Source organism: Somniosus microcephalus, chromosome 4, assembly GCF_052327205.1.
Source record: "Somniosus microcephalus isolate GS21.2 chromosome 4, FLI_Smic_1.0, whole genome shotgun sequence".
Lineage (NCBI taxonomy): Eukaryota > Metazoa > Chordata > Chondrichthyes > Squaliformes > Somniosidae > Somniosus > Somniosus microcephalus.
The window spans coordinates 122,486,947-122,509,858 of record NC_140990.1 but is presented as its reverse complement, the minus strand read 5'-3'; the positions used below and the strand labels follow the sequence as shown (position 1 = coordinate 122,509,858).

The window sequence follows — 22,912 nt, the reverse complement described above, 5'->3', positions numbered from 1 at the left end:
TATATCACCGACTCCATTTCGGGCCGGCGGTTTTTGTGTGACACGGGTGCCCAGTGCAGCATCCTCCCCGCTTCGCTCCTCGACGTCAGGGCCGGGAGGTGCGGTTCTCCACTCCAGGCCGCCAACGGCAGTGCTATTCGTACATTCTGGAAGCGGCGGATCCAGGTGTGTTTCGGCGGGCAACGTTTCCTATGGGAGTTTATCACCGCCCAAATCGCACAGGCAATCCTCGGCGCTGACTTCTTCTGTGCCAATGGCCTATTGGTTGATTTACGAAATCGCCGTCTGATTCACGGCACCACGTTTGCCTCCATCCCGTGCTTTCGGGACTTAGGCGCGACTCACACGGTTTCCTGCACCGTGCCAGCGCCCGATGACTTCGCCCGCCTTCTCGGGGAATTTCCGGATCTAACTCGGCCCACCTTCTCGGCAACGACCGCTAAACATGGTGTGGAGCGCCACATCACGATGACCGGCCCTCCGGTCTATGCCCGGGCTCGGCGGCTGGAACCCAGTAAACTTGAGGCCGTGAAGGCGGAGGTCGCCACCATGGAGCGGCTGGGGATTGTTCACCGGTCGGATAGTCCCTGGTCTTCGCCACTTCATATTGTCCCTAAGCCCGGCGGTGGTTGGCAGCCCTGCGGCGATTATCGGCGCCTCAATGAGGTCACGACGCCTGACCGGTACCCAATACCGTACATCCAAGATTTCTCCGCACATTTGGCGGGCAATTCGTTTTTTTCCAAAATCGACCTCGTCCAGGGGTACCATCAAGTGCCCGTCCACCCCCAGGACATCCAGAAGACGGCGGTCATTACCCCGTTCGGACTGTTTGAATTCCTCCGAATGCTGTTCGGGCTCAAGAATGCGGCGCAGGCGTTCCAGCGCCTTATGGATTCAGTGCTGCGGGATCTTAAGTTCCTGTTTGTGTATCTCGATGACATCCTGGTCGCCAGTACTTCGAAAGAGGAACATCTCAGCCACCTGCGACTCCTTTTTCACCGCCTCCATCAGCATGGCCTCATAATTAACCCAGCCAAATGCCAATTTGGGCTGCGACAGATCGACTTTTTGGGCCACCGCATCACTGCGGAAGGAGCAGTGCCACTTCGGTCGAAGGTGGAGGCGATTGCTGCTTTTCCACGCCCGCAATCCGTTAAAGCACTCCAGGAGTTCCTCGGTATGGTAAATTTTTACCATCAGTTTGTTCCCCGGGCCGCGCAGCTTATGCGGCCACTCTACGAGGCACTCAGAGGGAAACCGGGGAAGGAACCTGTGGTCTGGACACCAGAGATGGATTGCGCTTTTGTGGACACGAAAGATGCTCTCGCAAACGCAACGATGTTGGCGCACCCGCTGCCTGGCGCCACCATTGCACTTACGACTGATGCTTCGGACTACGCCGTAGGCACCGTGCGGGAGCAATGGGTCGACGGGACGTGGCAACCGCTGGCATTTTTTAGTCGCCAATTGCGTCGTAATGAACGCAGTTACAGCATGTTCGACAGGGAGTTGTTGGCGTTGTTTCTGGCCAACCGCCATTTTCGTTTTCTGTTGGAGGGACGCCAATTCACCGTGTTTGTGGATCACAAGCCCCTGACGTTTGCCATGGCCAAGACGGCTGAGCCGTGGTCGGCTCGACAGCAACGACAGCTCACCTTTATTTCTGAGTTCACCACCAACATACGGCACGTGGCCAGCAAGGACAACATGGTCGCCGATTGCCTCTCGCGTGCGACGGTCCAGGCCGTCCAGCTGGGACTCGATTATTCACTCATGGCTGCTGACCAAGCGGCTGATCCGGAAATGCAAGCTTTCCGTACCGACTCCTCCTGCCTTCAGCCAGCGGATGTGCTTTTCCACTCAGCCAGCGCCTCCTTGCTCTGCGACGTCTCCTTGGGGTCCCCGTTCCGCTGTCCTGGCGGAGGAACGTTTTCGATGCCATCCACGGGCTTGCGCACCCTGGCGTGAGGGCTTCACAAAAACTACTGGCGTCCAAGTTCGTCTGGAGAGGGATGCGCAAGGATGTCCGCAACTGGGCCAACACCTGCGTCGTGTGCCAGCGGGCTAAGGTGCAGCGGCATGTCAAAGCTCCCGTAGCCATTTTTGAAGTACCGGAGCGGCATTTCGATCACATCCATGTCGACCTCGTTGGCCCACTACTGCCATCACAGGGTTTCACATATCTCTTGACTATTGTCAACCGTACCACCAGGTGGCCAGAGGCCATTCCTTTGATGTCCACCACCTCCGCGGATGTCGCCCGGGCTTTTCTTTCCTCCTGGGTTGCACGTTTCGGCATTCCATCTGATATTTCGTCGGACCGCGGGCCGCAATTCTCGTCTACACTGTGGAACACCGTAGCCTTGGGTTTGGGCACCAAGCTCCATCGGACCACGGCTTACCATCCGCAGGCAAATGAATTATGTGAGCGCTTTCATCGGTCCTTGAAGGCGTCGCTGCGGGCCAGCCTCCAGGGGGCCGCATGGATAGACAGGCTGCCTTGGGTGATGATCGGGTTATGCACAGTGCCCAAAGAGGACCTGCAGGCATCGGCCGCCGAGCTGGTTTATGGACAGCCACTCCGGGTGCCAGGTGAGTTTCTTCCGTCACCAACGCGACCTTGGTCGGCAGCCGAACAACTGGAGGCCCACCGGGACGCAGCTCAATCTTTTAGGCCAATTCCGACATCACATCACGGTTTGCCCGCGTCACGCGTTCCGCCGGAGCTTATGCAGGCTAAATTCGTTTTTGTCAACATGACGCCCACAGTCGTCCTCTCACACCTCCATATACAGGCCCTTTCCAGGTACTGCAGGCGGGTGCCAAGAGTTTTTTAGTGGACGTTGGGGGCAAGCCTGACCAGATTTCTGTGGACCGCCTCAAGGCTGCACACCTGGACCTCGAGCGACCGGTTGAGGCAGCGCAGCCACCGCGTCGTGGGCGGCCGCCCGCTGCCGCCACACCTGACCGGACTGTTCCGCAGGCCAGCTCATCGTCTGCCCAGCCTATTCCTCTCCAGGAATATCAGAGTCATTCGAACAGACTTGTCCACCCTCCTCTGTGATTGATTTTTGTGTTTAAAGACACTTCTGGGGGGGCACATGTGGCAAAGCCACCAAGGGACTCCTGTATGACTATATAACTGCCTTTAACAGAGTGCGACAGCACCTATGTTTGTTTACTGTTTGTAAATAACCCGTTCTCGGTAAGTTCCAGAACCAGCACGATGACGTCATCACGTTGGTCACGTGACGTCCCGAACGGCGGGAAACGCGATGATGTCATGACGTCAGGCTGGGAGGTTCCCAGGTGAGACCTCGTGAAGCCAGCCTTAAGAAAAGACCTGTTGACTGTTTCTCCTGCATTCCATTGTTTGTTCTTTAGTTTACATTAAACTTCGTTTAATTATCGGACTGACTCGACCTCAGTATTTCAGCTAGGGATCTGACGATTCCTACATTATGATCTTTTCTTATGTTCTTAATCTGCCCAGCAACTTTCCTTTCAGTGAAGAGAGACGAGAAAGACCAAAATGCCATTTGCCCCTCTCACTGCGGCCCTGAAGGACTGTGTCCAGGCTGTAGTTGTGTCCCCGCTGTACGATCCTCCCCCAGATTGTCCTTTCTGAGCTCCAGCCAGGTGATGCTAAACACTCAGGTGGGAACGACAAAAATCCACAGCAATGTGTTCAAAGCAAAGCTGATTTATTTGACATATATTCAGAAATTTAAACTCCAGCCCAGTTACAGGGGTTATTAACATCAGCAGAAACAAACCCCAACTGTCAGTGTGAACATGATTCACTCCTGGCTGTGATTAACAGCAGCAACATCAGAATCCAACCCCTGCAGTCACTTGTGAACTCGCTGGTGTCTCAGCAGGTGGGATAGCTGAGTGAATCCCTTCCCACACTCAGAGCAGGTGAACGGTCTCGCCCTGGTGTGAACTCGCTGGTGTACAGTGAGGCGAGATGATTGCCTGAACCCAGTCCCGCAGTGAGAGTACTTGAACGGTTTCTCATCAGTGTGAACACGTTGATGACACATCAATTCCCCAGAACTTTTGTAGCAGTTTCCGCAGTCCGGGCATTTAAAAGGTCTCTCGTCAGTGTGAACACGCTGGTGTGCCAACAGGTGGGATGACAGAGTGAAACCCTTCCCACACACGGAGCAGGTGTATGGCCTCTCCCCAGTGTGAAGTCGCTGGTGTGTCAGCAGGGTGGATGACCGAGTGAGTCTCTTCCCACACTCAGAGCAGGTGAACAGCCTCTCCCCGGTGTGGGTGCGCTGGTGTCTCAGAAGGTGGGATGACTGAGTGAATCCCTTCCCACACTTGAAGCAGGTGAACGGCCTCTCCTCGGTGTGACTGCACTTGTGACTCGACAGGTCAGAGGATTGGCTGAAGCCTCGTCCACACACAGAACACGTGTACGGTTTCTCCCCGCTCTGAATGGTGTTTTCTGCTTCCATGTTCAAAGATCCTGATCAATTGAGTGACTCTGTCAGATCTTGAAGTGGTGTTTGGTTTGAGCTTCCTGTCTGCAAATCTTCCCCTTCTAATACCCTGTAGAATTAACTTGAAACAGGAAAAAGGGAGGGTGAGAGAGAACCCACAAAAACACAAAGGCAGGTTGTGAAATTGAGCTGAATGCATCTGGGAATTTGTGGGGCCGGCACCAGAAAAAAGTGACCATGAAAGCTGCCGGATTGTCGTAAAAACCCAACTGGTTCACTAATGTCCTTCAGGGAAGTGAACCCACCACCCGGTCTGGGCCTACACAAGACTCTGGCCTCAATGGGAGGAGAGGGAGCGAGGTGGGAGGGGGAGGGGTGAAAGAGAGCGATTTTATACATCTGCAACTTGACTAGAATTTTGACGGCACCTCCCAAACACGCGACCTCCACCACCTAGAATAAGAACATAAGAACATATGAAATAGGAGCAGGAGTAGGCCAATCGGCCCCTCGAGCCTGCTCCACCATTCAGTAAGATCATGGCTGATCTGATCCTAACCGCAAATCTTTCATCACTCTCCATCCACCCGAACCCATGTGATCTCCCGGGAGAGGCGAAAAATCAGATAAAAGACCCAATGGCCAATTTGGGAGAAAGAAATCTGGGAAATTCCTCTCCGACCCATCTAGGCGATCGAAACTCGTCCAGGAGATCACTCTGACCCTATATTTTCTACAGTACTTACCTTCTGTAAAGGCAACCTCCACCCCAGCCAGGAACAGGAATAAAACCATCTCCTGAAATCTAACACAGAATTTGAACACAGAAGGAGCAGGAGCAGGCTACAAGGCCCCTGGGCCCACTCCACTACCCACAGGACCATGACCATTCCGAACCTAGACTCATGTCCAATTTCCTGCCCGCTCCCCGTAACCCTTAATTCCCTTTACTTCTAGGAAACTATCTATTTCTGTTTTAAATTTATTTAATGATGTAGCTTCCACAGCTTTCTGGGGCAGCAAATTCCACAAACCTACCACCCTCTGAGTGAAGAAGTTTCTCCTCATCTCAGTTTTGAAAGAGCAGCCCCTTATTCTAAAATTACGCCCCCTAGTTCTAGTTTCACCCATCATTGGGAACATCCTCACCGCATCCACCCGATCAAGCCCCTTCACAATCTTATATGTTTCAATAAGATCGCCTCTCATTCCTCTGAACTCCAATGAGTAGCGTCCCAATCTACTCAACCTCTCCTCATATGACCACCCCCTCATCCCCGGGATTAACCGAGTGAACCTTCTTTGTACTGACTCGAGAGCAAGTATGTCTTTTCTTAAGTATGGACACCAAACTGCATGCAATATTCCAGGTGCGGTCTCACCAATACCTTGTACAACTGCAGCAATACCTCCCTGTTTTTATATTCTATCCCCCTAGCAATGAAAGCCAACATTCCATTGGCCTTCTTGATCACTTGCTGCACCTGCATACTAACTTTTTGAGTTTCGTGCACCAGGACCCCCAGATCCCTTTGTACTACAGTACTTTCCAGTTTCTTGCCATTAAGATAATAACTTGCTCTATGATTTTTCCTGCTAAAGTGCATAACCTCACACTTTCCAGTATTGTATTCCATCTGCCAAATCTCTGCCCACTTACTTAGCCTGCCTATGTCCCTTTGCAGGTTTTTAATGTCCTCCTCACTCACTACTTTCCGTCCCATCTTTGTATCATCTGCAAACTTTGATATGTTACACTCGGTCCCCTCCTCCAAATCGTTAATATAGATTGTAAAGAGTTGGGGACCCAGCACTGACCCCTGCGGAACACCACTAGTTACTGGTTGCCAGTCTGAGAACGAACCATTTATCCCAACTCTCTGTTAGAGAGCCAATCCTCCACCCACGCCAGAATATTACCCCCAATCCCGTGATTTTTTATCTTGAGCAATAATCTTTTGTTAGGCACCTTGTCAAATGCCTTTTGGAAGTCTAAATACACTACGTCCACTGGTTCCCCTTTATCCACCCTGTATGTTACTTCCTCAAAAAACTCAAGCAAATTTGTCAAACGTGACTTCCCCTTCATGAAACCATGCTGAGTTTGTCCTATTAAATTATGTTTATCCAAATGTCCCGTTACTGTCTCCTTAATAATGGACTCTAACATTTTACCAACCACAGATGTTAGGCTAACAGGTCTATAGTTTCCAGCCTTCTGCCTACTACCCTTTTTAAATAAGGGTGTTACATTAGCAGTTTTCCAATCTGCTGGGACCTTTGCTGAGTCCAGGGAGTTTGGAAAATTATTACCAATGCATCCACAATCCCGACCACCCCTTCCCTCAAGACCCTAGGATGCAAGCCAGCAGGTCCAGGGGATTTATCCGCCTTGAGTCCCATCATTTTACCAAGTACCACTTCCTTAGTGATTTTAATCGTATTTAGCTCCTCCCCCCCTAGAGCCCCCTGTTTGTCCAGTGTTGGGATATTCTTAGTGTCCTCTACCGTAAAGACTGATACAAAATATTCATTCAGTGTTTTTGCCATCTCCATGTTTCCCACCATTAATTTCCCGGTCTCATCCTCTAAGGGACCAACATTTACTTTAGCCACCCTTTTTCTTTTTATATAACTATAGAAACTTTTGCTGTCTGTTTTCATACTTTTTGCTAATTTACTTTCATAATCTATCTTCCCTTTCTTAATCAACCTTTTAGTTATTTTTTGCTGTCTTTTAAAGACTTCCCAATCTTCTATCCTCCCACTAGATTTGGCTACCTTATATGCCCTTGTTTTTAGTCGGATACTATCCTTAATTACATTATTTAGCCACGGATGGCTATCTTTTCTTTTACACCCTTTTTTCCTCAGTGGAATATATATTTTTTGGAAGTTGTAAAATAACTCCTTAAATGTACACCACTGATCATGTACCGTCTTACCCTTTAATCTATTTTCCCAGTCCACTCTAATCAATTCCGCTCTCATACCTTCATAGTCTCCTTTATTCAAGCTCAGCACGCTTGTTTGAGATCCAACCTTCTCACCCTCTAATTGAATATGGAATTCAACCATGTTATGGTCACTCATTCCAAGGGGATCCTTTACTAGGACATTTTTAATTAATCCTGTCTCATTACACAGGACCAAATCTAAGGTTGCTTGCCCCCTGGTCGGTTCAGTTACATACTTCTCAAGAAACCCATCCCTAATACACTCAATGAACTCATCCTCAAGGCTGCTCTGCCCAATTTGATTTGTCCAGTTAATATGATAATTAAAATCCCCCATAATTATAGATGTTCCCTTATTACAAGCCTCAACTATTTCCTGATTAATACTCCGTCCAACAGAGTTGCAACTGTTCAGAGGCCTATAGACTACACCCACTAGTGTTTTTTCCCCTTATTATTCCTTATCTCCACCCAAATTGTTTCACTATCCTGCTCCTTTGACCCAATATCATTTCTCTGTATTATAGTGATTCCTTCCTTTATTAACATAGCCACCCCATCTCCCCTCCCTTCCTGCCTGTCCTTCCTGACTGTTAAATAACCTGGTATGTTTAATTCCCAGTCATGGTCACCCTGCAGCCATGTTTCTGTAATGGCCACAAGATCATACCCATATGTCATTATTTGTGCCGTTAACTCATTCATTTTGTTTCGAATGCTACGTGCATTCAGATAAAGAAGTTTCAAATATGTTTTGTAACACTTAGTTCCTGTTTCTTCCCCTTTTAGTACTTTACTTTTTACTCCATACCTTCTGTCCCTTCCTGACACATTCTGTTTATTAATTCCCCCACTGCTACCTAAGTCTATGACCTTCTCCATTGTCATTTCTATTATTTGCTCTCCAGAAACCTCCCCCCCCCCACTAATTAGTTTAAAGCCCTCTCTACAGCCCTAGTTATATGATTTGCCAGGACTCTAGTCCCAGCACTGGCCAAGTGGAGTCTGTCCCAACGGAACAGCTCCCTCCTGTCCCAGTACTGGTGCCAGTGTCCCAAGAAGCAAAACCCATTTCTCCCACACCAGTCTTTGAGCCACGCATTTAACTCTTTAATTTTATTTATCCTAGCCAAATTCGCTCGTGGCTCAGGTAATAACCCAGAGATTATTACCCTTGAGGTTCTGTTTTTTAATTTGACCCCTAGCTGCTCATACACCTTTAACAGAACCGTCTTCCTTGTCCTACCTACGTCGTTTGTACCAACATGGACCACGACAACTGGATCCTCCCCCTCCCACTCCAAGTTTCTTTCCAGCCCAGAAGAGATGCCCTTAACCCTGGCACCGGGCAGGTAACACAGCCTTCGGGACTCCCGCTCTTGACTGCAGAGAACCCTATCTATCCCCCTAATGATACTATCCCCTACCACTACAACATTTATTTTTACTCCCTCCACTTGAATGGCCCCCTGTACCACGGTGCTGTGGCCAGGTTGCTCATCCTCCCTGCAGTCCCCGCTCCCACCCTCACAGGGAGTAAGAACCTCGATCCTGCTTGACAAGAGCAAGGGCTGCAGCTTCTTCAACACTACATCCTGGATCCCTGTACCTTCCTCAATCATTGTCACACCGTCCTGTCCCTGACCACGGACTACATCTGCAGTGATTAATTTCATAGGTGTGACCACCTCCTGAAACATAGACTCCAGGAACTTCTCCCCCTCCCTGATGTGTCGCAGTGTCTGAAGCTCGGTCTCAAGCTCTTTAACATGGAGCTTGAGTTCCTGTAGCAGCAAACACTTATCGCAAATGTAATCACCATGAGCCTCAATGGGGTCCACCAGCTTCCACATTTTGCAACAGAATGACAAGGGCAGCAGGTGCATGGGAACACCATCACCTCCCAGTTCCCCTCCAAGTCACACACTATCCTGACTAGGGCACATATCGCTGTTCCTACATCGTCGCTGGGTGAAAATCCTGGAACTCCTCACCTAACAGCATTCTGAGGGTACGTTTATCACACGGGCTGCAGAGGTTCAAGAAGGAGGCCCAGCATCACCTTCTCAACGGGCAACTGGGGACTGGCAATATATGCTGGCCTTGCTAGTGACACCCATATCAAATCAATTAAAAAAAATCTGTGTATATAAAATGGATTGAAGCCTCTACAGAAATACTTGCTCCTAAAATGATAATCTTTTACACTGTATGGACAGTATCTGTTTAGCAACTTAATCTCCCCTAGAATCCACCTCCCTTCGCAGTCCCACATTGGAAATTGTTGGGTCCCACTGAGCTCAGAAGTACTGGGGGTTAAACCCAGCAGCTTCTCCCCCCTCTCCACTCCAGCTCAAACTGATGCAACAAGAAAGCCCTACACAGGAGGGCACGTCCGCCGGCTGACTCGGGGCCTGAGATCCGCATTCGGTGTTGCTCATGGACTTGCCAGCCCCGGGACGGCACTGGGGCGGGGCCCCAACCCCGGGACGCCACCGAGGGGGGCCCCCCAACCCCGGGACAGCACCGGGGGGTCCCCCAACCCCAGGACGGCACCGGGGGGGCCCCCAAAGACCGGGACACCACCGGGGGGGGGCCCCAAACCCGGGACGGCACCGGGGGGGCCCCCCAATCCCGGGACAGCAGAGGGGGGCACTCCAACCCCGGGATGGCAGAGGGGGGCCCCCCAACCCTGGGACAGCACGGGGGACCCCCCAACCTTGGGACGGCACGGGGGGCACTCCAACCCCGGGACAGCACAGGGGGGCACTCCAACCCCGGGACGGCACAGGGGGACACTCCAACCCCGGGACGGCACAGGGGGGCCCTCCAACCCCGGGGCGGCACAGGGGCACTCCAACCCTGGGGCAGCACAGGGGGACTCCAAACCCGGGACTGTACAGGGGGATTCCAACCCTGGGACTGTACATGGGGATTCTAACCCTGGGACTGTACATGGGGATTCTAACCCTGGGACTGTACATGGGGCTTCCAACCCTGGGACTGTTCATGGGGATTCCAACTCTGGGACTGTACATGGGGATTCTAACCCTGGGACTGTACATGGGGCTTCCAACCCTGGGACTGTTCATGGGGATTCCAACCCTGGGACTGTACATGGGGATTCTAACCCTGGGACTGTACATGGGGATTCTAACCCTGGGACTGTACATGGGGCTTCCAACCCTGGGACTGTACAAGGGGATTCCAACCCTGGGACTGTACAGTGGGATTCCAACCCTTAGACTGTACATGGGGATTCCAACCCTGGGACTGTACATGGGGATTCCAATCCTGGGACTATACAATGGGGTTCCAACCCTGGGACTGTACAAGGGGGGCCCAGCTCTGGGGCTCTTCTGTTACAATTGTGTGGGATGTTAACCGTATTCTCTGCTTTTACCAGCACCTTCAGGAGAGATGGTGCGAAATCTGAAGTGTGGAGAGTTTGAATCGAATACCAGATGGCTTGCATCCCTGGTTGCTAAGGGAATTGGGGAAGGAGATAGTGGAAGGACTTGCCATCATTTTCCAATTTTCCCTTGTGGCAAATATGACACCATTGTTCAAGAAAGGGTGTAAGGACAATCCAAGTAACTACAGGCCGGTCAGTTTAACATCAGTGGTGTGTAAAGTTTTAGAAACAATAATCGAGGAAAACAATTAACGGGCATTTGGAGAGGTTTAAGCTGATTAAGAAAAGCCAACATGGATTTGTAAAAGGCAGATCGTGTTTTTTTAATGAAGTTACAGAGAGGATTGATGAAGGGAATGCAGTGGATGTTGTTTACAGGGAAGGCATTTGACAAAGTACCACATAGAAGAATTGTTAACAAAATTGAGGCTCATGGAATAGGTGGGTCAGTGGCAGCTTGGATAAGGAATTGGCTTAAGAACAGAAAACAGCGAGTTGTGGTAAATGGCTGTTTTTCAGACGGGAGGATGGTAGACAGTGGTGTTCCCCAAGGGTCAGTGCTAAGGCCACTGATTTCTTTGATATATATAAATGACCTGGCTATTGGAATACAGAGTAGAATTTCTAAATTTGTCGATGACACCAAACTTGGGGGTGTGGCAAACAGTGATGATGATATCAATCGACTGCAACAGGGCATAGAAAGGCTAGCAGAATGGGCAGACAAGTGGCAGATGGAATTTAATACAGAGAAGTGTGAGGTGATGCATTTTGGCAGAAGGAACAGGGAGAGGCAATATACACTTAATGGCACAGTTTTAAAGAGTGTGCAGTGACAGAGGGACCTGGGAGTTAATGTGCATAGGTCCCTGAAGGTGGCAGGACATATTGAGAGAGTGGTTAACAAAGCCTTTGGGATCTTGGGCTTAATAACTAGAGATATTGAGTACAAAAGTAGAGAAGTTATGCTCAACCTTTATAAAGCGCTGGTTAGGCCACAACTGGAGTATTGCGTCCAGTTCTGGTCACCACATTTTAGGAAGGATGTGAAGGCCCTTGAGAGGGTGCAGAGGAGATTTACCAGAATGGTTCCGGGGATTGGGGATCTTAGTTACAAGGACAGGTTGGAGCAGCTGGATTTGTTTTCATTAGAGCAAAGCAGGTTGAGGGGTGATTTGATAGAGGTGTACGAGATTATGACGTGTTTGGATAGGCTAGATGAGGAAAGGCTGTTCCCACTAGTTGATGGCACAAGGATGAAGGGACACAGATTTAGGTTTTGGGCAAGAGATACAGGGGGATGTGAGGAAAAATATTTTTACACAGCGAGTGGCGAAGACCTGGAACTCGCTGCCAATGGAAGTGGTGGAAGCAGAGACCAGAGACACTTAATGATTTCAAAGGGAGACTGGATAGTTATTTGAAGGAAATACACTTGCAGGGCTATGGGGATAGAGCAGGGGAATGGGATTGAATGTATTGCTGTACAGAGAGCCGGCATGGACTCGATGGGCCGAATGACCTCCTCTGTGCTGTCATGACTGTATAAAGGTGCTGACTCTGGCTGGGTTCAGTTCTACAATCACTGGTTCCCCTCGCTCTCCTCCCCTGAAGGTGCTGACTCTGGCTGGGTTCAGTTCTACACTCACTGGTTCCCCTCCCTATCCTCCCCTGAAGGTGCTGACTCTGGCTTGATTCAGTTTAACACTCACACGTTCCCCTCCCTCTCCTCCCCTGAAGGTGCTGACTCTGGTTGGGCTCAGTTCCACACTCACTGGTTCCCCTCCCTCTCCTCCCCTGAAGGTGCTGACTCTGGCTGGGTTCAGTTCCACACTCACTGGGACCCTGAAGCCACGACCCTTAGTGCTTTCTTTACAAAGATGGCTGCGCAATATCATAGTATCAAGCAAGATGGCGATGTACAAACCCTCATCTGTCCTTTACAAAGATGGCGCCCGTTAACCTGGGCCTGTTCCTGGGAAAAAGCCTCCAAGCTGGAAACACGGAACCTGTAGGTTCTCATTTAGGGCTTGCGGCCTACACCAGGTGTTTATGAAATCTACCCACCGAGTGCATTACCTTCCTGCACCCCGCTGATTCGTAATCAGCGTAAATCGCATCTGCAGCTTTTGTCCGCTTGACGCACTCGCCGTCCTGGGTCAGAATGACAGTGCGCATGCTTCAAATATAGGTGGCCACTACGCCTGCGCATTGCCTCCTCCAGTGTGAATGGGGCACATTCTCCACCACAGAGTATTACATAGAAACATAGAAGATAGGAGCAGGAGTAGGCCATTCAGCCCCTCGAGTCTGCTCCGCCATTCAATGAGATCATGGCTGATCATCCAAATTCAGTACCCTGTCCCTGCCTTCTCCCCATATCCCTTGATCCCTTTAGCCTTAAGAAATATATCTGGGGAACAACCCAGCCATTGAAAGCCCCAATTAGTGAATGGGGAATGAATTTCTGTGACCCCATTGAGAGAAAATTCATCAATAATTCACACAGAAACCCAAGTGCACGGGCACTCTGCCATGGTTCTGTCCTGGATGGGATCAAGAAGGAGTTAGATATATTTCTTAAGGCTAAAGGGATCAAGGGATATGGGGGGAAGGCAGGGACAGGGTACTGAGTTTGGATGATCAGCCATGATCTCATTGAATGGCGGAGCAGGCTCGAGGGGCCGAATGGCCTACTCCTGCTCCTATCTTCTATGTTTCTATGTTAATAACAGATTCCAAACCCCTGCAGTCACATGTGAACTCACTGGAGTCTCAGCAGGTGGGGTGAATTTCTTCCCACACACAGGATATTGAAACAGCCTCTCTCCAGTATCAATGCGCTGGTTGTACATCAGCTGCTTTGAACTTTGAAAGCTTTTCTCACAGAGTATTTACAGCAACTGTTCTCAATGTGGACACTCAGGAGTGTCAACAGTTGGGACAACGGATTGAATCCCTTCCCACACGTGAAATATCTAAACGGTCTCTCTCCGGTGTGACTGTGCTGGTGTGTCAGTAAATGGGATGGTCGATTGAATCACTTTCCACATACAGAGCAGTGAATGGATTCTCCCCATTACAAACATGTTCGTGAGCTAATAGGTGAGATAAACGAGTGAATCTCTTTCCACACTCAGCTGGTGAACGGCCTCTCCCCGGTGTGACTGTATCCATGAGTTTCCACCGCAGACGGGCAACTGAATCCATTCCTACTGTCTAAAAACATGCATTACACCATCTGGGATTTTGTTTCTCCCCTTCTCTCCAGAGGTTTCTGAATCTGGCTGGGTGCAATTCCACAGACATTAGTTAACCTCTAGTGCCTCACCATCAGCCGACTCAGTGTCAGCAGGATTTCCACTGTGGTAGTCATCACAGCCGGGTCCAATCCTGCCCTCAATTGACAGCCACACACTTCCCAGTTGAGGTCACTGGATCGCCATCAAGAACAGGAGCACTGGCTGATGTTTACACTTAGCCCAGTGGTACTGAGGCCAATTATGGCCCCTGAACTGCTGCCTTGGTTGAGATCAACTCACAGCCCAGATCAAGGAATGAATTTGGGATCTTCCCAGTCAGAGTGCAGAGTGTTTTAAAGCGGGAGTGGGGGCGGGGTGGGGGAGGGTTAGAATAGAATATTTTGAAACAAATGCTATTCCACCTTTAAAGGAAACCTTCGTCACACTGCAAAATTCTGAAGTCTTTCCAAAATAACCAATCAAGTCAAATGGATCGTCAAAAATAGAGACATTTTAGAAAGGCTCAAGTCACTGAAACAGACAGGTTTACAATCACTGCACAGTACAGAAGGGAGTGACTGTTAATGGGATCTCTGTGAGTGAAGTTCACCGACACTCCAAGATAAAGGGTCTGTCCCTTTAAATATAAATATGCAGAGAAAGGGGAGTCCCTGTCCCTTTAAATATCTGGCCTATTCCCCCAGGCAGTGGGAGGAGGAAGAACAGCGCGCGGTCTCTTTATATCCTGATCCACTGGGCCCCGCCGGATGGGCTGCCGCAGGGTCCTAAAGGTCACAGAAAGTTAAATCCATCGGGCTAAGCAGAACTGAAAAGCGCCTCGCACAAAGTGTTTGTTATATGTGTGAGTGTGTAAACAAAACACATCATCCTTAATGTGTGCGAATGCATTCCACAGAGATACATTTTCACCAATTATTTTTCAGCATTTTATTTCCTTTCATTTAAAACGTAACTTCAGAGCATTGAATTCCTTTAACATTTATTGATAACCCATTGTCTTGTGGGCTCTTGTTTAGAAAGTGATGTCACAATGACCATTCCGTTCCCAAGGTGAGCCTGTCTGTCCGCAGTATTCAGTGGGAAAGGGGATTAAATCACACCGAGGATAATGAGCAGCCACCCACCAGTCTCTGCACTTTATTGTCCAGTGATCACCTCACCATCACACAGAAGCTCCTGATATAAACCTCCAGTGGGTGATGATTGGTGCAGGATCAGTGGTGGAGTTCCACAGCGGGAGTGATCCTGGAGTAACCCCGTGGATGTTCCGCATCGTGTATTTTCAGTTATCCTGGTGTCTAACACGTACACATCAATAAAACAGGGAATTCCTGGAAACATGCTGCAGGTCCTTCTTTATCTGGAGATCAAATGTCTGTTGTATAATTGTACCAGCAGTTAACAGGCTCCTGTGAACTCCTCCCTCTGCTATTTTAATGCAGACTTTAACCAATTTATTTTAAACGGGTTTATTTTAAATGAGCTAACACCTGCCTTAAAATGGGAGACTCAGGACTGTCACACACACATATTAAATCTTCGTGGAATAATTACCAGTCATTTTTAGACTGGAAACTTAACCCTGCCATTTCACTTTCAGTCAGGAACAGATCGTAGTTTGACACCAATCTCTGATTTGACAGCACGTTTCCAGCATTCACCGTTGTTCTTCCTGACTCTAAACACAGTTGTAAAGGAGCCTTCTGTTCCGTGCCTAGGAGCTCTGACCCATGGAAGAGAGCTGCAGGGACACATTCCTTACAGGCCTCAAGATTAACCTGCACGGGAGCTTTGCTGTCAGTGAAGAGAGACGAGAAACACCAAAGTGCCGTTTGCCCCTCTCAGTGTGGCCCTGAAGGACTGTGTCTAGGCTGTAGTTCTGTTCCCACCGTGCGATCCTCCCCCTAGATTGTCCTTTCTGAACTCCAGCCAGGTGATGCTAAACACTCAGGTGGGAACGTGAAAAATCCACAACAACGTGTTTAAAGCAAACTGATTTATTTGACATATATCCTGAATATTAAACTCCAGCCCAGTTACAGGGGTTATTAACATCAGCAGAAACAATCGCCAACTGTCAGAATGAACATGAGTCAGTCCGGGATGTGATTAACAGCAGCAATAACATCAGAATATAACCTCTGCAGTCACTTGTGAACTCGCTGGTGTTTCAGCAGGTGGGATGACCGAGTGAATCCCTTCCCACACATGGAGCAGATGAATGGTCTCTTCCCCAGTGTGAATTCGCTGGTGTGTCAGCAGGTGGGATGAATTATTGAATCCCTTCCCACACACAGAGCAGGTGAACTGCCTCTCCCCAGTGTGAACTCACTGGTGTATCAGCAGGGTGGATGACTGAATAAACCCCTTCCCACACATGGAGCAGGTGAACGGCCTCTCCCCAGTGTGAGAGCATCGATGAGTTTCCAGCTGGGACAGGGAACTGAATCCCTTCCCACAGTCCCCACATTTACATGGTTTCTCCCTGGAGTGACTGCATTTGTGTCTTGACAGGCCAGGTGATTGGTTGAAGCCTCGTCCACTCACTGAGCACATGTCTAGTTTCTGTGCACTGTGATTGGTGCATTTTCCTTCCATATTCAAAATCTGATGATATTCAGGTCCCGAGGAATCGTGTGACTCTGTCAGATCTTGATGTGATGTTTGCTTTGAGTTTCCCGTCTGCAAATCCTCCCCTTCTGATACCCTGTAAAAGGAGTTTACAAAAGTCATCACTGTTAATACAGGACAGAAATTCAAAATAGACAATTAAGAACATAAGAATATAAAAAATAGGAGCAGGAGTGGGCCATTCGGTCCTTCGAGTCTGCTCCACCATTCAATATGATCATGGCTGATCTTCAACCTCAACTCCACCTTCCCAAACTATCCCCATATCCTTTGATTCCCTTAGTATCCTAAAATCTGTCGATCTCAGTCTTGATTATACTCAAGGCCTGAGCAGCTACAGCCCTCTGGGGTAGGGAATTCCAAAGATTCACCACCCTGAGTGAAGAAATGTCTCCTCATCTCAGTCTTAAATGACCGACCCCATATTCTGAGACACTGAGTCCACGTGTCTGTGGGACATTCTTTCCACTCTTGTTCCCCTAAAGCTGTAAATCCCCGTCCCACACACTCTCCCTCCACCCTGTGCTGAAATCCAAACATATCACATTATCTTCAACTGTTTTTCCTTCTCTCCGAGGTTTCCTGTCAGGGACCACTGAACGTTTGAACTAAGACTGACCCTTACAGAACCAGCAGCTTCGGACATGACATCATCACCTGCTCAATTGGATAAGTTAATTAGAAACGACCGGTGAGAGAGCTCGAGAGATAATTGTAAGGACAGGACAACTGTGAGCAACATTATCTTTCTAATTAGAGTTTAGAACAAGGGCAGTGAAGCTCTGACTGGCACAGAATCAAAGAAAGGCTCAGAATTAAATGTTTCACTTGTGGAATAACAATGAAATGACAAGAGAGTGAAATGTGCAATAAGATAATGAACCAGGGACTGATACTAATCTCATTCACCCAAAGGGAAAACACGTACTGGCGAGGAATTCAGTGAATTAACTGAGTTACCAGCAACTCGCCAAGGCTTCTTCAGCAGTACCTCCCAAACCCGCAACCTCTTCCACCTAGAAGGACAAGGGCAGCAGATGCTTGGGAACACCACCACCTCCAAGTCACACACCATCCTGACTTAGAAGTATATCGCCGATCCTTCATCGTCGCTGGGTCAAAATCCTGTTACTCCCTCCCTAACAGCACTGTGGGAGTACCTTCACCACACGGACTGCAGTGGTTCAAGAAGGTGGTTCACCACCACCTTGTCAAGGGCAATTAGGGATGGACAATAAATGCTGGCCTTGCCAGAGACGCCCACATCTCAAACGAATTTTTACAGAAGTTCTAGGTTCTCATTATTTTCTCCTATCTGGAGTTGTTGTTAACTTTTGATGGCGTGATGTAATGTGAAAACAAGCTGATGATCACATATCAGGGCTAAGGGAAAGGTCTCTGAATTCATACAATCAGAGAAACTCTCAGCACAGAAGGAGGCCATTCGGCCCATCATGCTGTGCCGGCCCTGTGAAAGAGCCGTTGTTTTCAGTCCCACATTCCTGTTTTTTGTCTGTAACTCTCGAAGTTCCTCGTTCTCAAGTTCCTGTCCAACTCCCGTTTAAAATTCTTTATGGAATCAGCTTCCACCACCTTTTCAGTTCGAGGAGTTGAGATCCCGACCACTCGCTAAGTGAGAAAAATCCCTCTCCTCTCCCCTCTAGATCCTCCCTCTAGATCTTCTGCCAATGATTTTGAATCTATGACCTTTAGTTATTGATCCACTTTCCAGAGGGAATAATTTTTCTCTCTCTATTCTATCAAACCTCTCATCACCTTGAAAACTCGATTAGGTCACCTCTTAACCTTCTCTGTCCCAAGGAGAACAGTCCTAACTTTTCCAACCTCTCCTCATAACGGAGGTCCCTCATCCCTGGTAACATCCTGGTAAATTCCTCTGGACCCTTCCTAAGGCCCTTGCATCTTTCCTGAAGTGTGGTAACAGAATTGTCCACAATACTCCAGCTGAGGCCTAACCAGTGATTTATAAAGTTCGAGCGTGATCTCTTTGCTTTTATATTCTGTTCCTCTATTTATAAACCCGGCCCCAGGACATTGCTTCAGGAGTTCCTCAGGGCAGTGCCCTTGACACAACCATCTTCAGCTGCTTCACCAATGACCTTCCCTACAACGTAAGGTCAGAAGTGGGGATGTTCGCTGATGACTGCACAGCTTTCAGTTCCAGTCCCAACTCCTCAGATAATGAAGCAGTCCATGCCCGCATGCAGCAACACCTGGACAACATTCAGGCTTGGGCTGATAAGTGGCAAGTAACATTCGTGCCACACAAGTACCAGGCAATGACTATCCCCAGCAAGCAAGAATCTAACCACGACCTCCTCAAATTCAGCGCATTACCATCGCCGAATCCCCCACCATCAACATTCTGGGAGTCACCATTGACCAGAAACTTAACTGGACCAGCCACATAAACACTGCGACAACAAGAGCCGGTCAGAGGCTGGGTATTCTGTGGCGAGTGTCTCACCTCCTGACTCCCCAAAGCCTTTCCACCATCTACAAGGCACAAGTGAGGAGTGTGATGGAATACTCTCCACTTGCCTGGATGAGTGCAGCTCCAACAACACTCAAGAAGCTCGACACCATCCAGGACAAAGCAGCCCGCTTGATTGGCACCCCATCCACCACTTTAAACATTCACTCCCTCCACCACCGGCGTACCGTGGCTGCAGTGTGTACCATATACAAGATGCACTGCAGCAACTCGCCAAGGCTTCTCCGGCAGCACCTCCCAAATCCGCGACCTCTTCCACCTAGAAGGACAAGGGCAGCAGGCGCATGGGAACCCCACCATCTCCAAGTTTCCCTCCAAGTCACAAACCATCCTGACTTAGAAGTATATCGCCGATCCTTCATCGTCGCTGGGACAAAATGCTGGAACTCCCTCACTAACAGCACTGTGGGAGTACCATCACTACACGGACTACTGCGGTTCAAGAAGGCGGCTCACCACCACCTTCTCAAGGGCAATTAGGGATGGGCAATAAATGCTGGCCTTGCCAGCGACGACTACGTCCCATGAATGAATAAAAAGAAAGAAAATTCTGCCCCTGGTTCCCCTCCCTCTCCTCCCCTGAAGGTGCTGACTCTGGCTGGGTTCAGTTCTACACTCACTGGTTCCCCTCCCTCTCCTCCCCTGAAGGTGCTGACTCTGGCTGGGTTCAGTTCTACACTCACTGGTTCCCCTCCCTCTCCTCCCCTGAAGGTGCTGACTCTGGCTGGGTTGAGTTCTACACTCACTGGTTCCCCTCCCCTGAAGGTGCTGACTCTGGCTGGGTTCAGTTCTACACTCACTGGTTCCTCACCTTTTGTGAAGTGCTTCGGACACTTTGTTAAACACCCAACAGCAGAGGCACATTAATCTGATGGTAGATCACTTACACACGGAGCCAGTGGTGTGGAGTCTCCAGAGAGTCCGGCCCCTTTATAGCCAGTATTTATAAGAGCTGGGACACGGAAAAGAGTCTCATTAAAATCAATGATATATTTGTTCACTAAAAATAGTAATTTCACCTACAAACTCTCCCTGACCAGTCATCATTTCTCTTCCATTTACAGACGCTCCCTAACCAGTATCTATTCCGGCTTCATTTACAGGCGCTTCCTGACCAGTCATCATTTCTCCCCCATTTACAGACGCTCCCTGACCAGTCACCATTTCTCCTTCATTTACAGACGCTCCCTGACCAGTCTCCATTTCTCCTCCATTTACAGACTCTCCCTGACCAGTCTTCATTCCTGCTTCATTTACAGATGCTCCCTGACCAGTCACCATTTCTCCTTCATTTACAGACGCTCCCTGACCAGTCCCCATTTCTTCTTCATTTACAGACGCTCCCTGACCACTCTCCCTTTTTCCTCCATTTAGACTCGCCCTGACCAGTCTCCATTTTTCCTCCATTTACAGACGCTCCCTGACCAGTCTCCATTTCTCCTCCATTTACAGACGCTCCCTGACCAAACTCCATTTCTCCTCCATTTACAGACGCTCCCTGACCAGTCTCCATTTCTCCTCCATTTACAGACGCTCCCTGACCAGTCTCCATTTCTCCTCCATTTACAGATGCTCCCTGACCAGACTCCATTTCTCCTCCATTTACAGACGCTCCCTGACCAGTCTCCATTTCTCCTCATTTACAGACGCTCCCTGACTCACTTCCTCTCCCGGAGTTTGCCGCGGGGCCGTTTTGTGGACTTTCTGTTGTTTGTTCCACACCACAGATGGAACCCTGTGAGGTGGAGCAAACATTGCAACATTTGGCAGCGAAATGGATTCACTCAGGAAATAACACAGTGTAGTGAGAAAGGAAATGCAGTGGATGTTGTGTAGATGGATTGTCAAAAGGTGTTTGATAAGGTGCCGGATAGGAGGCTTGTTGATCAAATTAAGGCTGATGGTATTAAAGGGAGTGGGGCAGCGTGGATAAGAAGTTGGGTAAAGGGCAGAAAACAGAGAGTAGTGGTTAATGGATGTTCTTCAGACTGGAGGGATGTACACAGTGGTGTCCCCCAGGGTCAGTGTTGGGACCACTGCCCTTCTCAATATAGAGAAATGATCTGGGCTTGGGTATGTGAGGCACAAGATCAAAATCTCCAAATTATACCAAAATAGGGAGCCTGGCCAACTGTGAAGAGGACTGTAAGTGACTTCAGTGTGAATACACAGGTTAGTAAATGGGGCAGGGAGATGTCAGCTGAAATTTAATGTCGAGAATTATGAGGTGATGCATTTTGGGAGGAAGAAAATGGTAGGAAAAGTACATTAATTGGAAAAAGTTTAAAAGGAGTAGAGGAGCAGAACAGTGAAGAGGTGTGGTTTACAAGGACACTTTCCCTGGTTCCCTTTTCTTCAGCAATTTTCTCAATATCCCTAAACTACCCTGCCTACTGTTAATGAAGTTATTTCTTATAGTTTCACAATTCTAGGTATAAACATCACACATTATAATCTAATCTATTCTATTCCTCACTCTGGTTTAAGCTTATATTGCGGGTATTTACAGACAAACCCGGTTCTTTCCCCTGATCTGATTAGAGTTTCACCCCGAGCGGAATGTGTGGAACGGAATGTCTTATCAGTGTGCTGCCTTCCTTTAGGAATTTATGTTAGTGTTCAAGTTAATTCAGGGGTTTAATTAATTTGGGTCGATTCCCATTGTGTGCCGCCACCTAGTGGATATTTGGTACCTAGCAAGTGCAGTAAAGTAAAGTGATGAAAAGTAAATTGCTTTAGATCACAAGACCTGCAGCTGGACACATGGTGTTGCAAGTTATTTTCCTGTTACGTTTCGGCCTTGGACACTATTTGTCTGTAAGTACTTGAGAATGTTATCGATGATTAGTGTACACTATATTTTGCAGAAAATGTTTAGTTTGTAACCTTTCTCTGTAAGCAAACCTACACAGCTAGCCGTGAATTGCTCGCTCTCTGTATCTAACTTGTCAGCTTGTAGCTGTATTTTGATGCGCTATGTACAGGGCTAATTTAAAGTGAATGTAAGAGAATGCTTTTCAGTTTGCTAAATGTATATTCACAGTAAGCTGTGTTTTCACGTGTTTTGGTAATTTACATGCCAAATGTACTGTGTTGCTCAGGCGTACCTAAATTTGTGTAGGAATATCAGTTATGTGCTTGTGTACTAATGTGTGCTTCCATTTCTGTATTGTATTTCAGTTTCACAATAAGAATCTTTCAGTAAAGTTTACAAGAAAAGTCAAGCCTTGTGATTTTTATGGGAAGATATCAAGTTGTTAGCTACCTGTCTAGCTCTGCATAGGAACGCGTTGCAAGGGCAATAAAGTGAAAAGACAACAGCACAGCGGGCTCAAGCACAAGAAGATACCACTCAGCTACCATGAGTCTACGCTCAGGAAGACAATATACCATAGAGGACGTCGACCAGCCAACCGAGAAGCATGAGCCTCTTCGAGCAAATGATGCCAAGTCACAGTCCTCTAAAGCATCTGGATCATCGCGGCGGTCCAGCAGACCGTCGTCATCGACAGCTTCTGCAGCCGCCAAAGCACGTGCTAAGGCAAAAGCTGCCCAGGCTCAATTGTCCTTCGCTGAAAAAGAAGCTAGTGTGATGAAGCAGAGAGCTGACCTCGACGCCAGTCTCCACATTCTCCAAAGTCAGAGAGCTGCTGCTGCCGCTGAATCTGAAGCTT

General features: G+C 48.6%; 1 pseudogene; it reads right to left on the bottom strand.

Annotated features, from left to right (window-relative positions):
* Positions 1-20,108, bottom strand: part of LOC147119723 (uncharacterized) — a 69,556-nt pseudogene extending 49,448 nt beyond the window's left edge.
* Positions 20,109-22,912: the final 2,804 nt, after the last annotated feature.